At 47.0% G+C, this 17,969-nt stretch overlaps 1 protein-coding gene across 1 annotated transcript in view; it reads left to right on the top strand.

Moving 5' to 3' along the window:
- The first annotated feature begins 989 nt into the window (after nt 1-989).
- The window catches only part of LOC8034666 (homeobox protein prospero), a 184,264-nt gene continuing 167,284 nt past the window's right edge, over nt 990-17,969 (top strand). The window contains exon 1 of the mRNA XM_040208797.3: nt 990-1,069. The gene's annotated coding sequence lies outside the window, so the exon portion shown is untranslated. The remainder of the gene's footprint in view (nt 1,070-17,969) is intronic.

Here is a 17,969-nt window from a genome sequence, read left to right as displayed (position 1 = left end):
GTGCAGCATGCCTGCGTGCGCGTATCCGCCGTTCGCGTCGCCCGCGCTTCGAGCAAAGTCTTAGCCATTTGTTCACTCGTGTCGACCTGACTTTTTTTTTTTTTTTTTCCAGCTTTCTCTCACAAGAATCGTGCTGAAATTGGATACGTTTTCAAGCTTGGCTCATAAATGTTAATTTCCATGTTTTTTGCCAGCTTTATAACTTTGCTTTTCTCCTTTAACGAATGATAAACGATGGAGACGGTGGCACTGAACTCGTGGGCGGAGGGATATCGGTGGCCTACTTTGCTCACGCACCGCAGCTCGGAGAACGTGGAGGTAAACCCCGCGCTGCAGGACCCAATAATCCTGGGCTCAGTCCCTACCCCTATTCGTGTCAATCTGGATGAACGTCGTACCTGCGTGCGATCCTGTGTCACTGCTAAAGCATGATGCACGTTAAATACCTCAGGTTTGCGGTGGTACAGCACTGACAAAAAAATCGTATCAGTGTGTAACGATGTCGTCCTAACCTGGCAGACTAAACTCAGGTTGTCTAAATAACTGACGAATAATTTGTGTCGTTTGTTCTCCGGCGTGGAGCAATGCCAGCTTCAACTGAAACTAACAAAAAAGGTTCTGAAAGGACGCTCGAAACTGCGTCGTTGACTTATTCTCATTCTTAAAAGACGGCTAGCTGGGTTTCAGGAAAGTGTGTTTTCAAAGTTGACACTTAATATGCTCTGGTTGTTGAGTTGTTATCAGTTAAAGCCGATTTACTTGTAAACTCGCGCAAACTGTAAGATAAGGACAACCGCAAGGCTGTTCAGACCTCTGGATACAAATGCACTACAGAAGCTGCGAAATTCGACGCTCTCAGCTGAAAGTGTGTTTTGCCCGCAATTCTCAAATGGCAGTTCGAAAGCGTCGAAAATTGCTTCCACGGTGCATATCATGTTTTTTGACGTAGCATGGCACTCACGTCCTGCGTCTGCGTCTTGCAGAACCGTTGTTGGCTGCTTGGTTTCTCGAGAGACACAAGCCTCGCGACCCCGGGTCCTTCGGAAAGACGTTGACGACGCCCGAACCGGTGAGTTGCATCTTAGTGGCATTGCACAGAACATTTGATGTCCAACATGACTTGCCCGTCAGTCTTCAGCTTGTCTCATTCCTGTCGCCATTTTCGGCTGCGCTTCTCGCGTTTTTCTTTGCTTCGTTACGAGAGTGAGACGGTGTATCCGTAGACCGGGGGTCTCAATATTTTGGCTGAGGGGACGGTGTAGGGGTCTGTCGCAGTCTTGGGCGCAGGAAGAATAAGTAATTATAAAATAGGGAAAACTAAATAAACAAACCTTTATATGTATTTCAACACTAAAATTATTGTTAGGGGAAGTAGAAAACAGCATCTAAAGTTGATAAATACGCATAATTCAGTACTTTAATTTGAAGTTTAGTATTCTGCTAATTATGACCTTACACGAAAACTGTGACCAAGAAAATTCACCAGGCATAAGTCCAAGCGCAGGATAACTGTGGCACATTCTCTCAGTGATAAAGAGTGATGAGAACGATGAAACGAATGCTGACGATATGCAATAGTTGCAACAAAGGACACCAAGACCAATGTACGTGAAAACGCAAAGAACTTTCAACGTTGTTACAGAGACATAAACGAGGGACTAAGAATGGTGACGCTCGTTACAATGATCAATGAATATTATGTCGAGAGGACATGTTCCAATGCGGTTTCTCTCGTTCTTTCTGGTATCCTCGTTTGCGCATTTGAAGCGCGTTGCAGGGCCGTTTCTTTATGTGCGCTTCATTTTGCGCTGGTGTAGCAGAGGGTCTGCTGGAAGCGGGCCACGGGCCCGGCTTCATTGGCAGGACTGCGGCGAGCCCCGGGCTGGTCGGAAGACTTCCGCGGGCGGGGGTTTCGGGACCCCTGCTATAGACAATTGCAAGCATAGCTATGGCAAGCTTGAAATTGCACGGGCTTTCCCGCACGAGCAGGAACATGGCGGCGGCCTTGCTTGCAATTGTGTATACTTGTTGAGACATATCGATTATCTGTTCTATGCATTGTGCACGCTGCGCGATGACACTATACCGCAAACACGGCATCGGCGTGTTTATTTTATTATTATTTTTTTATAGTGAAAATGTGCCGAGAAACTCAGGGACAGGAGAAGACAATAGCGCGCGAAGACCACTGATCTCTATTGTAGTGTGCTGGATCGCGGATCGAGGCCAGTCTTGCTGGGGTCGACCGGCACCACCGGCAGCCATCACTTGACACCTGCTAATGCGTGGGACTCTATGGGAAAAACGAGAAAAAGTGCCGTTTCCCCCGTTTCTAAGCTTTGGTCGGGACTGAAACGTTTTGGCTGCTTTTCGGGAAGCCTGTTAAATAGCTTGTGCACAAACATTAAACCCGACAGCCCTCGCAGTTGTTACAAATGAATATTTTGTGTCTACAACGTATTCTACGTAGTACGCGAGTATTTTGTCACGGATGAGGCTGGAAGATTTTTTTTTTTATGTCTGTGAGCCACGTTTGCCGTTTGTCGCTGGAATCGGACGAGGCCCTACGTTTTAGACCAGTGTGTACAATTCCACCTAGAGTACAAGGTCCACGGATGACGTCACCGTTGACGATGCTGACGCGGGATAGACGGCGCTGCGTGGCTTTACTAGTGGTTGGGGAAGAAGGGCTCAAGCCTTGTCTTATAGGTGGCGCTGCTATGTGTAGGCGTTAAAATGGAGCGCGCGGTGACACGTCGTAAGTAACCCGAGGCTCGTGGCTCCGAGAATGTCGACCCGTTACGCGAGCACTTGCGCTTCTGCTCGTCTGTGGTTTTATCTCGTTGGAGTGTATACGCACGCAGTCTTGAGGCTTCTGTTGCCCTCTGCCCGCTCCCGGACATGAGGATGAGACTCGAAGCCGGCTGGTACGATGTTTGAAACAGGTTTTCTGTTAAGACAGGTGTGATGATGTCGCTATCGGCGCTATGCTTTGGCGGCGCGAGAATAAAGAAAAGAAGTGTCTGGCTTCTCGGCCGGCACCAACGGCCGGCACGTACTACACACTTGGAACGTTGCTGGTCTTTCTTTTCCTACGGCCGATTCACTCAGGATAATTCATAACAGGGGCCAGAACGGGTCCCTGGGACGCCTCGGAAGAAAAAAGCGACCGATTCCCGATCCGATTCTTCGCATTCGAGGAGTTAAGCATTAGCCTCCAATATACTGATAATGCCTGCCCAATCACCAGTTGTCAGCTACCACCACGAGGGTGCGCCGCTTTCCCATACAAGACAGAAAACGCAAACGACGTGAACGAAGTGACTAAGCCTCTCTCATGTGTTTTTGTATTCTGGGTGGTATTTGGAGGATTTAAAGTGGTAGCTGTGTGTCGCATTTAGGCTTTTTTTTTACCACACTTTTGCGTTTTATGCAGACTCGCTAAAGGAGGTGCCGGGGCTGTCATGTCTCGAAACCCCGAGCAACACCCCGAACCATCGAGGGTGACTAAGCTCATTTCGAGAAAATATTTCGCCTTAAATTTAACGTTCTGCTACTACAAAGCATGAACAAGGCACTGTTTGGAACGGACATTAAGAAATGCCTTTCTAGACAGGCCGTTTTAAAGCTCGTTTGAGGGAAACCTCAACATTCTGTTAAAGCTTCACTCGAAGCCCAGCTTGCTTCGGGCCACCCTGTCGCCAAAGCTGGATCAGACCATATACACTCTCAAGGAAAAAGGGTGTAAAAAGGTGTATTGTTACACCCTTTGTCCCATATAATACACCCCAAAACTTCATTTCGACGTACAGAGCCCAATAGTCGAACAGACGGCCCCAGATTTTACGAGGGGCTTGATAACGGTGCGATGTAACTTTTTAAATAGCTAAAGTACGTATCAAATACCATATAAAAAAACAGTGTTTTTGCAGTAGGGCCAAGGAAACCCAGATTATGTTTTTTTGTAGTCAGTAAAACGCATATTAGCTATTTTAATAAGTTTTACCACACGGCTATCAAGCCCCTCGCAAAATTTCCGGTCCTCCGCTCGACTGTAGGGCGCTGTACGGCGAATTGAAGTTTTGGGGTGTATTATATGGGACAAAGGGTGTAACGATACAGCATTTTACACCCTTTTTTTTAGAGTGTACCCTTCCACGGCATATTTCGGTGCTGTTTGAGTGGCTGACCTCTCCAGGACTATATTTCAGTGCGAGGTACTGACGGGTGCTTGACGACAGGCACAGTACGTCACTGCGAAACGTGAGCCCTGACACAGCTAACACAGTCCGCAATGCTTAGGGTACTTTATAGCGATTGTAAGCCCAGAGGACCCTGACCGCTGCAATTGCCCCTCACCTGCTCTTCGCTTGGTCCTTGCCCTCAGCAATAAACACTTTCAGTGTTTGAAGGGAAAGAGTGCAGGTAAGCTGGTTAAATGACATAGTTGAAAACCCTGAGAAAAGGTGAAATAAAAAGGTTTTCAACTATGTTTCAGTGTTCGCCGTTTCGACATCGAGAAAGTTTACCACCTCCTCGTCCATCTCTGGCTTGTAATTTGTGTTGGTTCATACCTACTGTCTCCTACATTTATCCTCTGTTGGAAACAACATACTGTTATATCAGAAGGTAATTCAAAGGCCAGGTTTCGTCAGGTTCCGTCGTCAAGCTCTAATAACGTCCATTCCTTAACACGCCCACTGTTCGCACACCACTTTTTGCGGTGTCAGCCTTCGTCTTGCACAACGTTCTTTGCGGTGCGAGTGTTCATGTTCCACAACAATATGTCACTGCTCACCTGCTGTGAAATATGCGTTCCCAAGTAGGATATTATTTTAAATTCAACTAAGGTCGATATTTTAAGTAGCTTTAAAACACTGGGTGTTATCTTCTCAGAAAGTATGTCATGGGATGAACATGTTCATTACATTTTATCAAAACTGGCACGGGTTGTTGGCTTACTCTACCGTCATCGCTCTATTTTTCCGACGAACGTTAAATTAATGCTTTACCATTCGTTATTTCTTGCTCACATAAATTACTGTCACTTAGTATGGGGAAATACTACGCAAACAAACATACACAAAATTTTTATGCTCCAGAAAAAAATTATTCGAAACATCTGTAACGTTCCATATGATCACCCTAGCAAACCTCTTTTTGAAAATTTGAATCTGATGCAAGTAAGTAGTTTTTATAAGTACCGTCTATGTAGAACTTATAAGTCTCATGAGCAGACAAATGTTGCAAATCTTATTCAATTAGCTTCTCTAACACCTAAAGTGACGACGTACCTAACTCGCAGCGTAGAAAATTGGAGAGTTCCAACTTATAGGACAACGTATGGCCAACAAATGATATCTTATACCCTTCCTAGCCTACTTAACTATCTTTCCGTAGCAAATGTGCAGCTATCGACGACTTCAAATAAAGGTCTTCGATTGTTTTTTTCGAATTCCGATGTGTAAATTATAAAGATTTGTAATTAATTGTTTTGATTATGTTGTGTTGATAGTTAGTTTACAAGTTGTTCCTGTGGATCACGTGAATCTATTTTTGCTTTTCGTAGTCACTTTGAGCACAGTCGTGCCATATGTATTGTTTTTAGATTCTTCAACTATTCAAATGTTACTTTTGTGTGTGTTTATGTGTGTATGTTTTTTGTAACTAATTAATTTACCACATCGCCGCTGTGTGCCAAATTGTGTGGGGGCCGAGGGCTAGTCAAGCTGCTTGATGCAGCTTTTTTCCTCGGTCTCCATCCGTCATTGTATGTGATGGAAAATAAACAATTTATTATTATTATTATTATTATTATTACGTACGTTGCAGTAGTAGTAGTGCGCAGCAGACAATCATCATCTTCATTGTACGGGGAGATGGCTCCCCTGGCGGTGATTATGTGAAGCAGGCGCGACGGCGCCGAAGCATGGGGAAACTAGAAATCGTGCAGGCACTTTTAGTATAATATAGGCTATAGTTAAGTTCGCACCGAAGAAAACGCTTACTTCGAAAGCGATGCAACAGACTGCCCGTGTTTCCTCAGTCGCTCGGAAGACGTAAAGCCGCTGTTCCACTGCCCATATACGTCATACAAGATGCACGATGTTCGCCGCAGACATGATGACATGATTATCTGCGAACAGGCCTCAAGCATCAATTCGAAGCATGTTTTCTTTATACATGCGTCCAGCATGTCTGAAAACAGCCATTTTCTATGACCGATGTGCCCGTCATAGAAGCAAGAAGCTCGCCTCAGACACTGTTTGCGGACTGTGCTTTGCACGATCTATGAGCAGTGTGGCCGCGGATTTAGAGCACCGCACTGGAACCCCGTGGACCGATAGATGGCGTGGCACTCAGTTCCCGCCCGGACTGTTGCCGAAGTGAATGGGCATTGTTGCGTCGAGGGGTCTTAGAATCACTCCCCTGCTTGATGAGCGTCCACGATCTTTGTTTTGCTGTCGCAGTGCACTGGCTAGATTGCTCCTCTATACAGCCTTGAAACGCCCAATCTCAAGAGCAGACTGATCTCTCGCAACGTCCAACTTGTTTTTGCGAGATTGTTTCTGTTTCTGTTTTACCTGAACCGCTGCCAAAAACTTTCACTATTTCCAATAAAAACGGTATTCATAAAATATTAACAAAAAACAGAGTCAACCACAAGCCGGAATATAATTGCTTGTATCCCAAAATTCCGCGAAATTTAGAAAAAAAAAAAAAAAGTTCATTTCAGTTATTGATTTTTGATGTTGAACAGGATGATTACGCATCATCCAGCTTCCACCATACCATTTTCCAGAAATAGCAGCCAGGTGGGCAACAATTTTTTCATGCCGGACTCGTGTTGTCTTCCCATCTGAAGTAAGCCGATTAACAAAGATCACAGGCTCTACGAACTTAAATGACTCCGTACGCCGCTCCAGAAAAGGAGTTTCCCGGCAGCTGTTTTATAGTTCCGATTTGCTTGCGCGTGCTTTTTCCGACTGGCCAAGGTGGCCACTGAAAACGTTGATCTTTTTTTCCCTCGCACACCGGTTTGTCATAATATAAATAAAATAAATAAAAAAAAATAGTTGACTTGTCTACACCACTAAAAGATATATACGTGGCTTGTACACATGTCACATCTGCAGCCATTGTGGTAGTGCCGGGCGCGTACATTTAGCAGCCTTTCTATCGAAGCACCGGATTCGTGTTTCTTGGCAAGAACAATATGAAATTATCAAACGCTTGAAGTAATGACGTCACGTTCAATCCATGTATAGAAATTTCACCGATCGCTCGACACGCTCAGTTTCAAATGATGGCCGTTATACGTAAAGCCAATAAACAAGCTACGCTGCAGCCTCCAGAGTTAGGGTGGCTGTAAGGGGAGGTGCGCCGAACAGAAAGCCGATAACATGCCAGTTGTTCATGACTTCGATGGCACCGGGACCCTGCGCCTGGTGCCGTTGCACGGCGCACAATGGCCGCACGCGTAGAAGTGTGTCCTGCATGAACACGCGCAGTACGCTCTCGTACGCTCGCGCACAACGCTTCAGACGCTTCATGCCACGCATTTCGAGCAGAAATGCACCGGTATCTAAAGCCCCTTCATGTTTCAAAAGTAGCTCAAGGTGCGTCTATTCACGAGGCATGTGCAACGTGCAGCCCTTGGGAAGATCATAGGGGCACAGCGCGGCACGGAGCTATAGATTTTAGACTTCATGTTCTTCCCAGAAGTGGAGCGCGTCACGTGTCTTGAGCATTTCCACAACAATGAATGGCGCCACTTTTCCAAAGATAGAGGGGCCTTACCGGTAGCCTGGCCACAGCACCACTTTTTCGTCATGAAGCGTCGACACGTTTAACTACTCAAGAAAGCGCAGCGTTCGGTACACCTACCCCCATATCCACCATACCAGGGTATACTACAGATCAGCCGCCAGTACCCTTTATAACTGGCGGTAGCTTGCGCCACCTCGCCTACCTTGGTGCCTCAAATCAAGTTTGCCAATTATTTGAATGTTTTTGTGTTTTTTTTGTTTTTTTTTTTTAATCCCAACAAACTTTTTATTTTTTTATTTTCCCGAAATGTTTAAACTTGCTTCCGCAAACATTTTATTGCACCTCCTAACCTATACGCGTGGCTTCTTCGTCTACCAGACGCAGTGTTTGTTGATGCAAATATTTTTGCCAGCCGAGTCAGTCCTGAACAGAGGAAAGCCATATCGTCTTTTCTTCCTAATACCGTATCTAAAGAACAGGAAGTCGAATCTTTGAATCGTAACTATCGCCTATTGCGCTCGTTCTACACTAACAGAGCACTACACGGGCCTGCCTTTTGAGGCCCGACTCGGCCCGGGCCCGTTGGCTCTCAGTTTTACCCGACCCGGGCCCGGCCCGATGGGATTGGCCATCTGGTCCGGTCCGGCTCCTGCCCGGCCCGGCTGGATGTGCCTCGAGAGTAGGGGTAAAACGCGTCTCGGGTTTGAGCCCTGGCCCGGCCGGAGCCTGCGAACAACGTGTGCTACCCGACCTGGCCGTCAGCTGGGCTGGGCCGGACTTTTTGTTGGCCCAGGCCCGTACAGAGCTCTACTAAGCGTGAAAATGGCGGCACCTGCAAGAAAATCGGGGAATGATATGAGCCAACAACCTCAGTCCCACTGACGGTCGGATCCTCCTGAACGGATCCTCTTCGCGTCTGCGGTTTGAACGCCGGTATGAATACAGCATAAGCCTATCTCGTTTAGTGACTTTAAGTGGATTCACGAGTTACCCACGCGACGATTTTGTCGCGTAAATATTCCGAGTATCGTCGGTCGTGTGAGGCGGCTGCGTGTGTTTGGGGCGCAGTGCTGCGACGTCGAGGCGGGACGTCCTGATCGGGCAGACCTCCGCCGCCCAGGAAACCGGCGGCCGCAGCTGCTTGAGAACGGCGTCGTCGTCGGAAACGTCGTCGAGGTGACCCGTCGCTTCTTGGGGATGGGCTGCCCGCGAGAACTCGCGCTGTTTGCAGAGGGCGGCCCGGAAACACCGAGCCAGCGGAAGTGCGTCACGGAGGAGCCCGCAAACACAACGCCGCCCCAAACACCGGCCCCAAGAAAAACCCCAGCGCGAGAAAGCCTGTCACCTCGCCGCGCGCGCGCTTCCTTTCGAGATGATAACCGTTCCAGTGTTCGTATATACACTCGTGTATGTGAAACGTGAACCCGAGCCACGCCACCTGTAGTCGCCGACATGTTAAGAAAGGCGGAGCTCGGTTTATTATGTTCACACTTCTTGCTTTCTGATGCGTCCCTTTGTGTTTTTATCGGCTGCAATCTCACTGACAGCGAAGAAATCGATGTCCCGCACTCATCACATTTTACGGTTCTTTAAAGGCGCCATTAAATGAAATTTGGGCTGGGATAAACAATTTTAAATTGGGATTTTACTAATCGTATATCGTTTAGTGGGCCAAGAGAAAACCCGGTAGACGAGAGTAGAAATTCAAAAGTCTGCTTTTCGGAACGAAAATTTTAAAATGCAACGGACTATTTGTTACCTCCTTTCCTTCAAAAGCTCCCCGCCCTTTGAAGGTGATACACCCGCGGCACCCGAAGCACTTCAGCCGAACGCAGCTCACGCATTGGACACGAGCGCTCCGTCACTCAAACGTATGAGCTCGTCAACAGTCACTCCGCGGACGAATATTTGGACTCGCGTTCGTGGCCAACGACTGCCGCGACGGCACATATCATCGCTCGCAAATGATAAGTTCCGTGTCGTGCTTAAAAAGAACACGGCACAAGGTTGGAGTCATCGCATCCGGTGCCCAAGCTTGTCACGACCACTTAATTCTTTATTCCGCTTTTGAATTGAGAGTTTAAGCTAAGGAGGTAGAAGTTGAAAAATCATTTCAATGATCCCACCATGAAAATGCAGTCACGCCGTGAAAAATACTTTCATGGTGGGAGTGTACTCGTTCACCTGCGTGTGTGCGCGCGCGTCGGTGACCGTATACACTACTGATTTCTCATCTGATAGTTCTGTTGTTTTCTCTGGCGCATTCGAAAACACAGACGCGGGAGTGCATGTCAACTAGCTATCTTAATCGTAACAGCTCTTGCTCAAAAGAAGCCCTTTCTAAAGACTCGTGCTGCCATCCTTATCTCCCTAGATTTTATCATCATGATACCAGAACACTGAACATAATTCGAGAGTGGAATAGAGTTTAGTGGTGTGCACGAGAAAGAACGCGTAGGCACTTGTGTGCTTGTGGGCGTGTGTACCTTGTGTCTCTCGGCTTGTTTGTTTAATGTTGGTGTGTTTTGCCAAAGTACTTTCTCAGTCTTCAAAGCGGCAATCACGTTCTGGGATATTGGAAGCATATATTGAAACGTTCCAATTGCCTACGTGAATTTTTTTTTTTTTTTTTTTTTAACGATGATACTGAAGAAAAGTTCGAAAGATTTGTATCTAGTCTTTTAAAACTGCTTGACCTGGTTGAGCTTGACTAACAAGCTTTTGAAACTTGTTTGTACCTTCCACTGAACGGCACATCCCAATGCCCCGCAAGATGGTGGTGTGATGGCCCATTCACACACTCGCGACTTTTTAGGACCGTAGAAGATGACGGGGCTTACGACCACCTCCACCACAGCCCAGCTGGCCGTAGGCGGTCGCAAAATACTTAAAAACTGGTGGGGTCGAAGTCGATCGTTGTCCAGCGCAAATGTGTGAGCTGGCCTCAACGGTTGTTATCTGAGGCATTCGGCGCATCATAATTGTCAGAAGGCCAAACTTCTCGACTTCGGGATGCAGATTTTAGTCACTCACGTTAAATAGATGCCACGGTTTGTACTAAACGACATCTTACACTTCACCATACCGCCTGTAGCGAAGTTTGTTCCACCAAAACATTAAGATGGTAAAGGCTGGTACAGGAAAAACACTTGAAAAGAAACCTTCCGGAAGTCTCAGGGTAACGGTTCACGTTTCAGGATACCACTTCTTCGAACCTCGGGACGCGACTACCAAAACTTTTTAGCCACAACATTGTTAAAGGCCGACGACCAGACTCGAGATTCTGCAAGGCAGAAGATCCTCCTCACCATGGGGAAAAGGAAACAGGCAACGGTGGACAGGGTAGAAGGAGGGAGAGGAGGAAGCGGGAGAAAAGTGGAAAGCGCGAACTGGTCGCCGGTCTTTAAGCCTCCGAACACGGACAGAAGCGATGTTCATTGGGACTGTCATACTTGGGAGGGGTTATCGTGAAGCGTGCGCTCATAGTTTCTCAGTGAGCTTGTACTTCAGAAGGCGCTCCCATAGACTCCCTTAAGCGCGATCCAAACCAACGCTTCTTTTTGCGCCTGTAGGTCGTGCGGCTGCGGATGTGACGCATTTTCGTGACGTCGCGCCGCTTCTTCGCTCCTTCCGGGCGCGCACGAAGAAGTTGGTTGATTTCAACTTCTTTCTCAAGCCGCACAAAAAAGCGCGGTGACGTAGCAGGCCGCGCCTGTGTCCCGGCCAATCGGTGGAGGGCAAGCTAGTTCCGGCTCCGCGTTTCTCCCTCGCCGTCTGGCTGCCCTCTCTTCCCCCCCCCCCCCCCTTTTATTCTCTTCCAACATGACAACGCGATCTCTCTCCCTCTCTCTTTCTCTCGCCGGCCAGTCTGTCGCTGTTGCACTTTGCTTGTGCGCTCGTGCCTGCGTGCGCGCGTGCGCCCCCGCCCGTAGCTGGCCCGTCCAAACCAAAGCGCACGCTTCTGACTCAGAAAGCGCGCCCGGAAACAGCAAAAACGACGCGGAATGCGTCACATCCGCAGCCGCACGACCTACAGGCGCAAAAAGAAGCGTTGGTTTGGATCGCGCTTTAGTAAGCTATGTTTTGAGTGCGGACTAACACGCTATTTACAAACATGTCCGGGTTTGTCCACACCAGGTATGGGCACTGCGTGTAAGCAGAAACCGGATTGGACGCTTCCTGTCACTGCGCAATTGGTAATATTCTAAGTCATCGTAGATTTGAGTTGGTGTATAAGCATTTCTCTTCGACTGGTTATTTTGTGGGTGCCACCAGTTTGGCGCTTGGTTAACGCTGGCACAGTTGCAGGGATGAAGCCAAATGGCCAGAAACTAGCCGCCGAATTCCCCAGAAACCTCACTCAAACTAAACTCAAACTTAAGGGCCCCTCCACTTCCTCGAGGAAGGCGCGAGGGCCGGCGCTGGCCAATTGCGACGGCGGATCCGTCCTCGCGATTGGCCAGCGCCGGCCCTCGCGCCTTCCTCGAGGAAGTGGAGGGGCCCTTCAGTTTGAGTGTAGTTTGAGTGAGGTTTCTGAATTCGGCGGTAGGTCTCCTGTTTGTCTGTACATATCTGCAGCCCCTGTGCCTTTTATTCAGTCTCAGGTTGTGTATATGTTTTAGGCATTCTTTATACAGAGTAGGACTAGTCTTTTTTAAAATTTAGCTTCCATGATAAATTAAAAAAATAATAATTTTGAGTTTTGATTTGGTGGTGTGTACGTGTTGCTAAAATAATAAGTTACCAATCTTAACTGCACGTCCAAGTATCTTTGTTCACACATAAAAATAAAAAAAATCGACACCGCGATTTTTTTAACGGTTTTTGAGGTAAAAATGTGTATAGTGGACTTTTAGCCAGCTCTTAGGTACTTCTGTCTTTATCTTTTCACAAAATATTTTGGGAGCTACCAAGAACATTGACGTCTTTGACAGAGTGGAATCTTCAGGACGAAGACGGGAGATGTTGACTTGAAGGAGACAGAGTAAAAGAGAGAATGAGACGTCGCAGGAAAGGAGGAGAGAGGGGAGAACACCGGGAATGCGGCCACGGCTTCCGTTTTTCTTCTTGCACTTTCTCCGTTTTGTTCTTTGTTGGGAATTCCCCGGCAGGCACGCCGGCACGCACGCGACACGCCATTTTGGGCGGGTACCTGTTGACGCCTTTTGTTTTAGCTGCCTCTTCTGCCCTCGTCTGAAACGAGGTCCTTTTTTTTCATTTTTTTATTGTTTCTTTTTCTTTTAGAGTGGCTCTCTTTCTTCGTGTAAGCCACTTCCGGTGAGCTCCTCTACACAACACGCTCTTGTTTTTGTTCTCCCCTGCAGACGGCACTGAGAACTTTAGCCGAACATGTTCGCACTTAAAGGGACCATGAAGGCGATTTGGACTTTCAGTTTAACGATTCAAATAGATGTTATGCATATTCCAGGTAAAGCTGACGAAGCATTAGCCCGAAGTTGCGCTGTCGAGCCGCCTGAATTAATTTAACAGATCCAGCGAAAATCCCACCGGTGACAGCGACGCCCAAGACCGCACGAAAGCGCCTTTCACTCACAAATATTGGACAGAGACTGACTTGGAAACCGATTAGTATGGCAATAACATAGGATATATTTTATATATAAAAAAATGCGTATCATTGTGTTTTTTCCGCTTCGTCGCGCGATTCTCGGTTTCATACGTGAAGGGAGCTGCAGGAAGTGTTGTAAGCTGACGCGCTACACTTTCCGGTACTCCTCCGGGCCCAAGACAAAAAGCTTCTATCAGGCCTCGTCTACCATGCCGCGATGTTTCCTGCATATCCATCCAGCCTTCCATCCAAAAAGACCCTTCTACGCTCGTGGTGTACTGAAATGTTGTGCGCGAATATACAGAAGGAAGACATTGGTAAACGCCCGTCCGCCAGCCCAAGACTTTGTCGCATTTACGCCGAGTCTTCTCGAGCCGTACCATACTTGTGGTCATGTCTTTGGTTAGTAAAGCTGATGGCGACCGCGTTTGGCCTATCCCTGTGCTCTGTCTGTCCAGCGTTCTTGGATGTCTCTATTGACAAGCTCCACGGAAGTGTTTCGTTCTAAAACGGTTCTTTGTCGTCTGCACGCTCTAGGAGGCACGGGCGGATATAGTGTTCCTAGCGCCAACAGTAGCAATGCCTCAAACACAGAAGGACCGTTTTAGAACGACGCGTACTTTGTGAAAACTTGAAGCAAACTCTGTTTTTTATAAAAGCTGCAATATAGTCGCTTTCCACCGCATGCAATGCGCATTCAACGTTCACCGGTGCCGCTAGCCCCTCGCTGATACGCAGCTGTTTATACTGAGAGAGTCGATAGTTTGGCAACCACAGCACCGACCATCGGGGGCAACCACTCCGACAATCGGGGGAATGACTACTTCCGTTCGCCATTTTGGGGATCCGACTCATAGGAATTTTATATGCGATTCCTCAGAAATAAAAAAAGAGACACAAAAAAAGAAGGAAAGGCATTTTGTGTTATTCCGAAATTTACTGGTTCTAGCGGGTACCAAGGTCCGCCAATCGGTCAAACTCTCTCAGCATAAACGGCTTTGGGCTGATAGCATAGCGATCGCCACCGTGCGGACCTGCCACTAAAAGGTTCAAGGTGTCATAGAAAGCTTACCAACTGACGTTGATCTCGTAACGCGCTGGTTCTATCTTACTTGTTACGCAACAGCAACACGCAACAAGTATTGTTCTTCGTAATTCGATATCGCGACTCGCAACGTGACCACTAAATTCTACCGAAACCGACGACAGTTCGTTGCCGACATCACCTTCATTTTAGAAAGGCTGTACGGCTAAAAAGCCGAACGTCAGTTTTGGTTTTGTCGATTTTATACGAAGTAATGAGCTAAAATTTTATAAAGAGATTTAGCGTATGATACAGCATACGAGTTTTCGACTAAGCAGTAGTCGGAAAACAGCCTTTTCTAAAAAAATAAAAAGGTTTAAAATCGTCTTCGTAACCTTCCTGTTTTGTTTTTCTTTTTTTTGTGTGTGTGTTTTTTTTTTTTGTGTGTGTGGCAACAGTTCTCAAAATAATAATAATAAAAAATAAAATACTGAAACGGGCCTTCTATCGTCACTGCGACCTCAAGAAACGCCGGGCGCGACTTAGGACGTTTATCCTTCTTGCTTAGTGATACGTTGTTCGGAGCTTTTTATCGGCTCTTGTCATTGCCTCATTGGTTGCGGCATTAAGATGCTCAACGGCCGTAAAGATTGCGCACCAAGTTGCGGGTCTGTAAACACCGAAATACTGAGGACCCGCAGAAATCTAAATAAATATAAACAACGAGGATAAACAAATGGCTATCGAAAGGTTCGAAAACTTTGCTTCCTGGCGGCACCGTCGAGAACCCAGAATGGTTCTCGACCCGCGCGTTGGAAATCGCATACTATCGCCGGTGGCGAGACACGGGCCGCAAGCAGTTCCTCGCTCGAAAGAAACTTGCCCCCGTGTACTTATTGTGTCGAGCGCGCACTAAGATTGCTGCGTAAGAAATCGCACGCGCGAGCGTCTTTCGGCCTTATTTATCGCCGCTCTGTCTTATGCCGAGAACCCCCCCCCCCCCCCCTCCCCCATCCAACAAGCGTTGCAGGTCTTAGGCAGAGAGTTACAGTCCTTACGTTTCTTTTCTCGCCGACCAGACGATCCGGTCTGCCTTTCGCCGCTTCCGCTTGCTCGTCGGCTCGCCTCTTCGGGCACGTAACTCTCGGCGCTGCGGCCCGCATGCATGAGGTATGGCCCCTACCGTCTGCAAGAAAGGCTTGCTCGCTGTTGTGTAGAACAGCGACTGATGCACACTCGAGGTCACGCGCCCCGCGTAGTATTCGTTCGTCTCTAAGGTATACCGCATTTCCTACATTGTAATCCGCATTTTTCGGATGAGAAAAAAATATATTGTTAGATGGTTTGCACTTAGTGTTGTTGACTAGCTAAGTATTCAGTACGTAGAAGATCCACCTCTAACACGCGCTCGTTGCCTTTCACTGTGCTTCGGGTGTGAGTGTGATAAGGTGTTTCCAAAGGCAGCAATTACGAGGTTTCAAGAGCGCGAACAAAACGAGGGCAAAGAAGGCACCGAGGCAACAGGACGGCGCTAACTCTCGATTGGTTTGATTACGAGTCATCATCGCATATATACGACTCGCACCACGGCACAAGCAATCACCACTTCTACAAATCTTTTTTAGTTAGTACGGACCAATAGCCCAAACCCAGGTTTTACTGCAAAGGCAGAAAGCTCGCGCTGGAGCCTGAGCATCCACCGAATTCTTAATCTCTCACCGACTATGGCGCATAATCCGTACCCGGTGCATAGTCCGGGCGTTAAACTGTCTTCTCAAACTTAGCTAATCTTGAAAAAAAATAAGCCAACTTTCTTAGCTCGCAAGGAAGCTTGTATCGGATATAAAGCATCGTTAACAGACTCCCAAAATCTGTCACGTATCGTCATGTTGAGCGGCATGGGAAAAAGGAATCCCCGTAGAGTCCGCAGCCGAAGATAGTCCGCACCACGTGAAACGTCACCTTTTAAAACCTTATTGCTCGCGGCAGTGCTGCAGGCGTTACCGAAAAAGTAGTCACGAAATATGAAGATAGAGTGATTAGACGGAAGAACTAGTTTATGTTATACATTTTTGAAAAAAAAGGAAGAACGAAAACGACGCACAAAAAAAAAAAAAAAGAAACAAACACAAAACGTCTCGCGTTTTGTGTTTGTCCCGCTTTTTTGTCCGTCGTTTCCTTTTTTTTTACATGCGTAACGAAATATGTTACTCGTCACTTCCAGATAAAACGAACGCCTAACCGACCTATTTTGCGTCAAAATAAAAAGAAACGGCTTATCGTTAAACCGCTACTGATCAAAAGTAACGCGCTTTACTTTTGCGTTACTTTTTATTTGCGAGACGATAGCGTATTTGGACACAACGACGAAAATTGCGTGAACATTTTTTGTTAGTTTTTTTTTTTTTTTCTAAAGTCAGAGATTGTGTGGAGAAAAGAGAGGCAAAATTTCGAAGGCGTGTGGAAAGGGAAAACATTTATGACTTGGTCCCCCAAAACACGAACAAAACTGAAGTCTAACTTTTTTTATTATGATTGGAAAGAGGGGGGTAATTAGTAACGTAACCACGTCACTCGTTGCTCAAATTAGTAACGTAACTACGTCATTTCTTTACAAATACGTTACTAGGCCACCGAAACATTTTTACGATTACGTTACTCCGTCACCGCAAAAAGTAACGGGTTACTGGGAAAGCCGTTACATGTAACGTGTTATTGCCAGCACTGGTACGCGGACTACAGGCCGGAACATATCGTACGCGCGTGCCTGGAACTAGGGATGGAGCAAACCTGCCGCAGTTTGAGTTGGACCAGGCTCGAATGATCTGAAACTTTTAACTTCAGTGGATAAAGGTTGAACTGACCATTATACGCATGCTCGGAAATTGAAGTCGAATTGACGCCCCCTATCGGATGTATCGTTTAGCGTTCAAGGGGTGCTCCGGCGTTCTCTCCACAGTTTTACCTCAAAATTGAGCAGACACGCCGACAAACGTCGCTGAACTAGTCACCAAAATATCGGGCCAAAATATTTTTCCCCCAAAGTTACTAATAGTACAATTTTGGTCGTTAATCTTTTCAACTTTATTTGTTGGCAACAATGCAAAAGGGACGCCAGCGGCTGGCAGGGGTCCACTCTTTGATCTCTGTAATAGAATTATTCCAAAACTCGAAGCGCCTCATGGCGGCGTAATGCCGCGTTGTGCATTGTGGGAATCAGTGGGAAGCAAAATCCATACGGGCTCCGCCCATGGCTCACAGGTTCCTAAAATGTAACGCGCGCGGTGACGGATTGATGGAAGTAAGACTATTAGTTACCAGCTAATTAAAAGTAGTTTCAAGGTGTCAAACGAATGTTTTGGAAGCTCGCAGCATCACGAAACAAACGCTCGGCATGCACTGTTCTTTAGACTGCCTGTTCGACTTGCAAGCCTGCCTGCCAGTGACCTCGGTGCAATTAAAAGTGCGGACGTATTTGAATGTTAGTTTTGGTAACACAGTTATTTGCGGATTTTACAATGACCATTCTGAATTTCGCGATACTAAATAGCCTGCCGAAAAGGGTGCCTGGTATTCTGACAATATAGTCAGTTGGGGAAGCTGAAA

Source organism: Ixodes scapularis, unplaced genomic scaffold (assembly GCF_016920785.2).
Source record: "Ixodes scapularis isolate PalLabHiFi unplaced genomic scaffold, ASM1692078v2 PGA_scaffold10__122_contigs__length_95168666, whole genome shotgun sequence".
NCBI classification, from domain to species: Eukaryota; Metazoa; Arthropoda; class Arachnida; order Ixodida; family Ixodidae; genus Ixodes; species Ixodes scapularis.
Note: the sequence above shows the minus strand (reverse complement) of the source record. Positions and strands in the feature narration are given on the sequence as shown.